Source organism: Cupressus sempervirens, chromosome 2 (assembly GCF_028749045.1).
Source record: "Cupressus sempervirens isolate cs-2001-9-10 chromosome 2, ASM2874904v1, whole genome shotgun sequence".
NCBI lineage: Eukaryota > Viridiplantae > Streptophyta > Pinopsida > Cupressales > Cupressaceae > Cupressus > Cupressus sempervirens.
This window is the reverse complement of record NC_143119.1, coordinates 515,308,727-515,319,491: the sequence shown is the minus strand read 5'-3', so window position 1 is coordinate 515,319,491 and position 10,765 is coordinate 515,308,727.

Below are 10,765 nucleotides of genomic sequence, written 5' to 3'. Positions count from 1 at the left end.
ACAAAAGGTTGCTAGCATAGTTTCAAACTTGTAGATTTGAAGCTAGCATTTCTAAAAAGTGGTTATAATAGACAATCGAAGCAATGGTTTGAGAGTTATGGCCTTCCAAAGTTGGGCTACCTGAAATATTTAAAATAATTGTCAAAGATGTATTTGGCTAACTCTATATGTATTGTTAGGGTCTGTCAGCCCTAGGTATTAAGTTTCAATGTCTAGAATCTTCCTAGCGACATAAAATTTCCTATTTAAGAAAGGCTCGAACATTGTCTAGGACAACTCTGGGTGGTTGTTTGCAGCTTAGTCTTGCAGATTACTGTAATGAAGGCACCCATGTGGGTTAGCATATTGTACTTGTGAATTCTATAATTTTTCATTTGCAGTGATAATAAAAAGTCCAAATTTTTTTCTCACATTTGCTGTTGCTTCTTTGTTTCTATTATGGGTTTATGGTATTAAGGGGAGGACCCTTCATCACTTTCATAGCATGTCGTTCAATTTATTATGCAAGATCTACAATTACTTCTTCCTTTGATTGTTGCAAGGATAAAACATAGTAGAAACCTTGATTTTCTTTATTTCTCAGGAGCTTATTAACTTTCAAATAGATTTACCAATTTAAAGATTTAACTAGTTGGTCTTATATAACATGAATACAATGTTCCTTCCTTCTTTTAACATCTAAACAATGGAACAAAAAAACACATGAGAATAGTCCCCTCTTAACATATTACATCCTCATTTTTATGGATTTAGACATGAATGCAAATTACACTCCTTGAAGACTTGGTACACAAAGCTTTTAACCCAAATTAACATGAAGCAAGCAAGCTTTATAGTTATCTGGTACTCTTCCCTAAAACCATTCTTTCACTTAAGACTTGAAATAGAATATCTTGCCTGCCCATGGAATGCTCACCTCCTAGCCTAGGCCTTTACAAGGTCATCCTCGAGCTTGTAGAACCAATTTTGAATGAGTGACATCCAAACTTACACACACCATAAATAGAACAAGAAATAATTACACAAAACTCTCACCTAAGGCTTGTTTACAAAAGGTCTATCTGAGACCCAAAAATGGGGTGAAGGTGGACCAAGTACCCATATGTAGAAAGCCAAAATTTAAACATAAATAGAGTTTCCTTCAACAAGGCCAATAGACAAACAACTCCCATCTTTAGTTTTCATTCACCTCAACCCTTATCACCCCCAATTCACATCAACCCTTATCACCCCCAAATATTTAAAACAACTTTGGCAACATAGAGCCCATAAATACATGCTTTTCTTCTCTCCTATACAAGGAGAGGCTCTGCTATATAATGGGCTTTCAAATTCCCTTCACCCCTGGCTACTTTTCCCTCCCAAGGGTGAGTGTGCCTTATACACCCAACATTACAAGACTCATAACAACACAAAAACAAAGCAAAATCAACATTATAGTTAGATTTGTTTACAAAAAGATACTTCACAAGGACTTATTTCAATCCATCATCAACACTACATATATATTTTAAATATAACATTGCACTCTTACAACATCTTTCTACAAAACACATAACAAAACAAAGAACATGCAAATTTCATAACAAGGGTAGTGAAATAACCAACATAGAATCCAAGCTTAGGGTAATGAAACTTGTAGAAGAGCTCCCTCAAGGCTTCCCACAAATCTTTAGACAACTTTCCCTTTTCAAAATCTCCCTAATCTCCTAGATGTCTCCAAGTTTTGAGAGTGGGTGAACACCCGAATGTGTCACCAAGTTCTCCCTAAAAAGGCTCTCCTCCCCTTTCCATCTAACTCTCATTAATGAGCTATGGGTCTCCTACCCTCATAACTCCTTGTCCCACCCTTCATAAATGGAATAAAGACTAAAGGTATGGTGTGGGGTATGGCTTCCTTACACTTTAATTTTCGTCACTCTTCAAAGTTACCCTTTATAAAGGATCATAAATAAGGCATGGGCGCCTTTTTGACTAGAAAACACCCCCCAACCCAAGGTTCCATAAGTAGGGTAAGTTATTTTGGCCCTAGCTACCCTCTAGGGTCTCCTATAACCCTCCAAAAACCCACTTCTAACCCACCTACGGGTTCAAGAGGTTTGACTCAAATCATGGGTCATTCAATGATGGGATTAACATAGGTGATACCTAGGGTTACCAATATAGGTTAGGTTTTATTTATTTAATAATCCTTGTTTGGCCATCTCATTTATGCTTCATTTTGCACATGTGTCAATTGACACTACAACAATTCCACATGACATGCCCATTTGGAAAGGGAACAAAATACAAAACATAAAAATACATTTAGAACAACCATACTTCAAACCATGTTTACAAAATAAACACAATACAATGAGGTTTGTCTCTTCATTAGACAAATCCTTGGCATCACTGATTCACATTAGCTCAAACTTGATTCTCCGATTTTGGTTCTATGGTTAAAATCCTACACATTAGGTCAAAGCATTAGTAGTTTAAGAAAACCATATATATGATATTAGAGAATAACATTATGTACATAATCAATTCATAATCTAATTTCATTTATCAATACATCATTTTTCCAATTGCATTTTTCTATTCCATTGAAACTTTTAGAATTCCTTATGACAATAACAACATCTCATAATGAGATAACCTATCACTTTACAAATAAATTTATATAGAGAACATTCACATAATCATAATATCTATGAAAATCATTTCTCCATAATGTATCAATAAATGAATCCAATCAACAACAAATACAAAGAGAATAATAAAATAGGGTGGATAACCACAAAGATTATTTAATTAATCAAACTGCACAAATAAACATAGGTTTAATAATTAACCTTAAGACATATAAAGAAAACAAAAATAACTTTCATAAAGCATTCTAATTCACCTATTGATTCTAAATTAAAGCCTAATTCAATTCCCATCATCAAATAATCATATAAACTATCAAGCATATATAGTATATGATGGCAACCTCATTCAAACATTTACCTTCTAATTATCATTCCCACATAGTCGACCAATTCTAACCATAATATAGAAATATAGTATCTTATCTTGATTATCCTCATGAATTTTCTAGAGCACATTAATTTATTTTTAACATCAACATTAAGTTATGATATAAGTGTTTCTTGTCATAATACAAATTTCTCTACAATTTTTCAACAATCATCATGAAGGTATAGGTTAGATAGTTATGGCCAAAATTACCATCTAAATCATTTTTCTCTAAGCAAGCATGAAATATCATAATGTATTAAGTCATAGGTTCTAAAATCAACATAATAGATGATATCACATTTCATGATGTATCAACCTATGGTATCTAATAGGGGGTCTATTACGAAAATCATTGAAATGTTATAATGACTTGAAATATAACCTAAACAAATTATGGAATGCCAATATGAAATAATAAAATAGTGGAAACCCTATTAGCCACTATTTAGAAATGCATCAATATCAAATTATAGTAAGGACAAAGATATATGTGTGAGCACAGTTCCTATCAAATATAGTGAGGAACATGTACCCAATTTAAAACCTCATCTCTTTCATCTAATATAATCTAATATCATATAGCAAGAAACATCTTGAATAGTAAGATTTTCTCAAGTGCTTGAGAGAAAAAGTCTCATAGATAGGACCAATTGCATAGCGCCTAGCCTTGCCACCAAGTCTGTCACACATCCATGATGTGTTTCATGTTTTTACACTTTGAGGATATATATGACGAGTCTCACATTATAGATTGGGATGCCTTATAGGTGGAGTTGGACGAGCAACTAGCCTTGGAGCCCATTCATATTATAGCCTAACGAACCCTTGCACTTTGAGGCAAAGAACTAGACCAACTTAGGGTCTAGTGGGATTGTTATGATGAGGTCACAACTTCATGGGAGGATGCAATACAAATGAGATCTTAGTACCCATATATTTTTTATGAACTTTGAGAGGAAGTCCATGCCTAGAGGGGGAGAATGTGATGCCTCACCCCGACCCATCATAGCTTAGATGATACATTATGATTCAATATTTTGAGACATTATTCGATGGACTAAACATTTAATGGTGTTATTTATGCCATGTGATGATTACTTAAGTATTCTTAATTATGATTATTTTGATGTTTTATGTATATGCATGCATTAGGATGGTTTATTTCAATAAGTAATTCGAGTTGATGAATATGTCAATATTTAAATTATGCAGATTAACTATATTTAATCAATGTGTAGAAATGGGAAATGTTTATTAAAATGAGATTTAGAATATTTTGGTTAATTGATTATGCACATTTTATTTATATATAAATGATATTTTATCAAATTATTGATATTCAAATTTAGTGTGCAGAAAAGTTACCATTGAATTAATCAGAGAAACAATAACCAATCCTATGTGCAAACTGTAAAACTAAGGTTGAATCTAATGAAGAGATTTGAACCATGTTGTCAAGTGATTTAATTTTAAATTTTAATATGAATGTATGTATTAGGTTATTTCATTATGTATTTAGTGTCATGTCAGATGTTTATGCAATGCGAAATTTATAGTGTTAGTTGACACTTGTCATGTGTAGGTGTTAAATGACATGTCAATTAGGGTTGGAAATGTAACCCTTAACCTAAAAATGACATAATTAGGAGCCTAATTAAATCTTCCTTGGTTAGAGATAACTTGTAAAGTCCCACCAGTAAGGTTTTTGAATTTAAATTTTCAAGTCACTTTTAGAGGCCAAAAAGTGGTCCTTGGGCATAAATTTAGTGGAATCTAAGTGTCTATGTGGTAGGGGTATGGGTTGGGGATCTTTTTTAACACTACTATAACCCCCAAGTAGTTTTAGTGACCCTCTAAATATTTATTTTCCATATGTTGTAAAAATTGAATGACCTTATGACATTTCCCAAACCCACACTCTTGCCCAAGGCTTGGATTAATGGTAGGTGACATGTTGATGGCCAAAGGGTTGAGGGTCAATTCTCAATGTATTTCTATTAAGTGGTGTTGGTTTATATTTTCACCATGTTTAAATCCTAAAAAATCTATCATGAAAATCCAATTTTCATTTTGCGCAAGTAGGGTTTACAATTTTTATGTGCAAAGTTACGCTAGAAAAACCCTAGCTTCATAATCCTCATGCTTGTTTTTATTAGAAATCCTCCTTGTTTAAAAATGTATTTTGCACTACTTAAAAGACTTCAAAAAATTCAAGGTGCGACTATGCAACCAAGGTGATCACATGGTTGTTGCATGATTAAGCTCTTAATATTTTTATTGTGCAATTGTGTGAAATAGTTAAGAGCTCAATGTTCATTGGGTCATAGTAATTTATTACCAAAGGTCAATTTAGGTAGCGAAGGAGCGATGCAGTTCATAAGAAGCTGATCGTAGGGTTGTACAATTAAAAGTGAAGTTAGAATTGAAGCCATGACCATGCGGAAACGGGATTTTCTTAAGAGCATAAGGATCTGACAAATGGAGGCATATGAGAGGACTTTCTTGTTATAACATAAAGATTATGGTGCGATGATGTGATTGAGGTTAGGAAGCCATTCGCAACCTAAAGCTCAAACAGACGAAGTAATGGAGCAGCCTAGTGATCACTTTGATCATGCAATCATGCGACTAAGTTTGTAGTTTAATAGAAGAGTTGTGACAATGTGAAACAACTAGTGATAAGTTGAAACCACTTGATCCCTTAGTTGCAAAGTTTGTTTTTTATAGAGAAATGTGAACTACAAACTGGCAACATGGTTAAGAACCTATGAAGAAATCTTTAATCGTGTGCTCACATGGTTAGAAGATAAAGAAAATAGTGAAGCTACAATCTGGTGATCTCTTTGATCACACAGCCGCATGTCTAAAAGTTACAGTTAAATAAAAGACTGCAAAGTGGAGAAAAGGTTTAGAACCTTTGAAGAATTCTTTGATCGCACAGTTTCATCATTAAAGAAAGAAGTCAAAGTGTATGCATGAGATCTTACTCACATGGTCGTCTAGTTAAAACCTTAAGTTGAAAATGAAGCTACGAATCAACGAAACAATTAAGAGCTTAAAAATATTTCTTGATTGTGCGGTCTCACAATTAAGATCTTAATAAGAAATAAAGGCAGTGATGCAACGACTTCTTAGATTTAACTATTTTTCACGGCTGCAAGCTTTAAATATTGAGGCTAGAATCAAGAAGCGATCATGCGACACAATCAAAAGTTGTAAATGCTTATATGGTCACTCAGTCATATAGCTAAGAGCATGAAGCCAAAAGAAATAAATGAAGAAGTGACAAGGTAAGTGAATAGTGCTCAATTGGTCGCAAGGTTAAGGGTATCCTTAGTGAGCCTTGTGAAGCCTTGTGAGTTTGCGAACAACTAGTAGTATATAGTGTTCGCATGCTCACAACATAAGAATTTAATGGTAAAATGACTATTATAACCTAATGATTACTAAAAAGATAGCTATTGTCTAAAAAAGCACAAAAGAGATTTTGAAAGCTAATAGTACAAGTGTCATAAAGCTAGATTGTGACGCTTTTTGAGTTTTCAAAATTTCTCATGCATGCTGACTTAATGACACCATTAATGTTATTTTTGTGCTCCAATGTTATTAAAAGGTGATACAATGGATTTCTAATTACAACATTCACAAAATATTACAGCCAAAGGAGAATTCAACGTGAAGTTGCTTTAGAGAATTAAGTTACAGAAGAAGTGTTTAAAGTAGTTGAATTTAGAGATAAATGGCATAGGAAGAAGGAAAGATGATAGCTTAGGTCAATGTGGAAGAAGCCTCTCAAGGTATTGAACAATAAAAAAAAAAAGCTAGTCATCCTCTATGTAGAGGAGTGGATTTATTTTTTGCCAGGGTCATCCCATGCCCAGACAAAGAATTCCCACATCTTCAAAGATACATACAGCTTCTGCAGAGATGCAATCGTGCCAGAGACTAATGGAAATGAGTTGTTTAGGTATTTCTACAATAATAGGTTTGAAAAGCCACCTATCTACAACCCTTGGAACAAAAGCTTAGCAAAGCTGATTATTCTAGAGGTGATAGTTGACATAGACTCGGTGAAGACTCTGATAAAATCCTACAATCCTGCAACTTATGGATTCCATAGAAAGGATATGAGTTTATTGTGCAAATTGGACAAAGAAACCTTCATTTAAGTTTTGACCTTGGAAGACCAATGACAAAGGCCATTAAGAAAGAGAAGATGATAGAGACATTGAATAATCAAAAGAGTTTCTTCACTGGAAAGGTTATGCAAAGACATATACCTAAGTCCAAAAATGACAAGGGTGAGCTCCCAAAGAAGGTAGGAGACTTCATGCCTCTAGAATTTTTTTAAAAATACTTCCAGTATACTATGTTTGGAGTGGATAAGGTGATTGGACTAGATGAGACGATGAATACTCCTAGAAATGTTTATTTTATTTCCCTAGACATTCAATATACTTCCAAAAATGACATATATCTAAGTCCAAAAATGACAAGGGTGAGCTCCCAAAGAAGGTAGGAGACTTCATGCCTCTAGAATTTTTTTAAAAATACTTCCAGTATACTGTGTTTGGAGTGGATAAGGTGATTGGACTAGATGACACGATGAATGCTCCTAGAAATGTTTATTTGATTTCCCTAGACATTCAATATACTTCCAAAAATGACATATATCTAAGTCCAAAAATGACAAGGCCGAGCTCCCAAAGAAGGTAGGAGACTTCATGCCTCTAGAATTTAAAAAAAAATACTTCTAGTATATTGTGTTTGGAGTGGATAAGGTGATTGGACTGGACAACACGATGAATTCTCCTAGAATTGTTTATTTGCACCATAATTTAGGGTATGACTTTGTGACCCACATTATAAATGTTATGTACAATGAGATTACTATTGCTCAGAGGGGAGAGATGGGGAATTTCAAATTCCACCACTACTCATTAATGATGCATATCATCCTCTACAAAAATATAGGGCACATCAATCCCAATTTCATTGAAGAGACAGAGGAGAATGGGGAAAACCTACTAGTGCAGTGGTGGACAAGATTATGGAAAAAGTTTTATCCCTATTCCAATGCTATTTATTTTTATAATGATTTTATTTTCCCAATTTCAAACATGCTTGTTGATATAACAAAGAGGGTTCCTAGGGGTGTCAATATGTTGATTAGACCCTTTGGATGCCCTAATGGGGATAGGAGGTTAGGCCATGATTGGGCAAGAATTTTTCTTTTTGAAATTTTTTCTTTAATAAGGGTTTATGGATGCCCTCAACCCCCTCATGTTTTTCCCAAATACATTCCATAGAGACTGAGGACAATAGAATTCTTTTGGTAGTTAATAATGATGAACATGGAATACCTAGGGCCTATAATAAAAAATGGTTGCTTTGTTCCTAGAAATGTCAAAATATGTGATTTTTTCATAGGGAAGAATGTCATAGAAGAGATAAATGAATTCATGAGTGAATTCTTATTACCCTTAGCCCTTCCCAGGACATATGATCCTAATGACGTCATGAGGAATGCCCTTAATAAAATGAGAAAATACACTGTGCCAAACAATAAACCCTGTTGGGAGGAGGATTTCATTATGAACTTCCTAGTGATAGAGGATTGTAGAGACAAGAACTTAAAGTGGAGAGAGATTATGAGGGTAGAGGAGGAGATGAAAATAACATTCCCTCCTTTAAAGTTTTATATCACGAGGAGAGGTATCTTGACAAATACAATAAATGTATTAGCAATTTTGATGCCATAATGTCTTAGGCCCCTCCTATAATAAGAGACAAGGCAACACCTGAATCTCTACAACATGATGACATTATAAAGATTGATGTTGAAGATGATCAACCAGAGAGTTCATCATGGGCCCAAGATGGTAGGAAGAAATAGAAAATGATAGCTCTTCTAGATCCCACACAAGGCAAAGGAGAAGGCACTCCAAATCCTTCCAAGGGGTACAAAATACTTTGATGACATTAGACACAATTTCCTAATATGGAAAGCAAGCTAGAATGAATGAATCCCTAATAAACTTGAGCTTTAGACAAGGATTTTGTATGAGAGAATAATTCAAGCTCAAGAATTTATGAAGGATGATGACTTCGTGAACTCAAATGAGTTCAAGTCATTCTTGTTCAAGATTAAACAAAATCAACTCACTCTTCAAATGCAACCAGGAGACTCTTAGGAGAAAATTGATGAACTGGTGTAGAAGCTACAATAGTATGACCCAAACAGTGAGACTCTCACTATGGATGAGGTCAAGGAGTTAGTGTAGAGAAGTGGGATGTTACTTTTCATTGGATGGGAGCTCAGCTCATCCTTTATGCTTAACCAAATCATGAGGAAAATAAAATTGGTCTCATTTGAGGAGACAAATATTGCATGAGAGTTGTAGGGGTTTGGATTCAACATCGACTCCAAGAAAATGGTATTATGGAGCATGGCCCCTAAATTTGACAAGACAACTCTAATGGAAGTAAGGGATTTCCCCCAAGGCAATGTGATATTTTGGAATGTCAGAACAACATCAAGTGATTGGATTCACAACCTAATGAACACTGCATCACTCATGGGGAAGAGTAAATGGATATGCTTGAAGAGTAGTTGTATCAAACATACATCATATCCATTGAAGCCAGGAAGAAATACAAGGAGGAACTAAAGAAAACATATGTATTGGAACAAAGAGTTACTACCCTCAAGAACGAGGTAAGGACTTTGAGGATTGCAACTAGACCTATCAAAGAGGTCAAAGATCAGGAGACCCAAACTAATGCTAATACAAAAAAATATGGTTAAAAATCAATAGATGGAGGTGGATGAGCTAGAAGTTGGAAAAGAAACAAAAATTACAACAATGGAGAGCATGCTCTCACACAAAATAAAGTTCTCAAACAAGCTTCTCAGGGTATCCACAATAGCTATATCACATTGCAGGGAGCAAAATATCAATTCTATGAAGCCTTGGCCATTATTTCTCCCTTTTCACTAAGAGGGGCCACTATATTTCATTTTTGGATAGATGGTCCCAATTTTTCCCCAAAAAAAAGAATTTCACAAAGAAACATTATTTGCACAAGGAAAATGGTAAGCATGGTTAAAGAATTAAATGCATTCTTTTCTGGTAAGTTGCAGATAATAAGAAATAAAATGAAGGCCATTGCCAATGGGACACATGGTTTCATACCTAAGATAATTTATGATGATAATAAGCTAAGGGAGTGGAAATAGTGGTCAAATTCTTTTGATGGCATTTTGAAACACGAGAGGTTTATTGCTTACATCAATGGAGAAACTGATATGGAAATAGTTTTTGATACTATTGATCTATTATACAAACTAGAGGGAGACATGAAAAAAACAATTGTAGAGGTTGGAGATTTAATTGATAAAAAATGGAATAAATTCCTAAGTGAAGTGAATATAGTTGGGGGAGCCACCTGGCCAGATGAGGAATCAAATATTACTATCTCGGAGGTGATCTCTGACATAAAGGCAATTCCACCTAGAGATAGCGACTAAGCATGCAAAGAGAAGTCAAAGAACATGAAGAGGGAGGGAAAATATCTAATAGAGACACCTTATCTTTGTGGTTCACTTGCTATGGGTGCACTCTCATTACAAATTATAGAGTTGATCTTGAACATCAAAATTAATGACTGTTCAAATTTTGGCTATTTATGACTTTCCTTTTGTAACTATTTTGTCTCATGTGAAAAAGTTGTTGTATCTTGATTTTGAACATGTTTC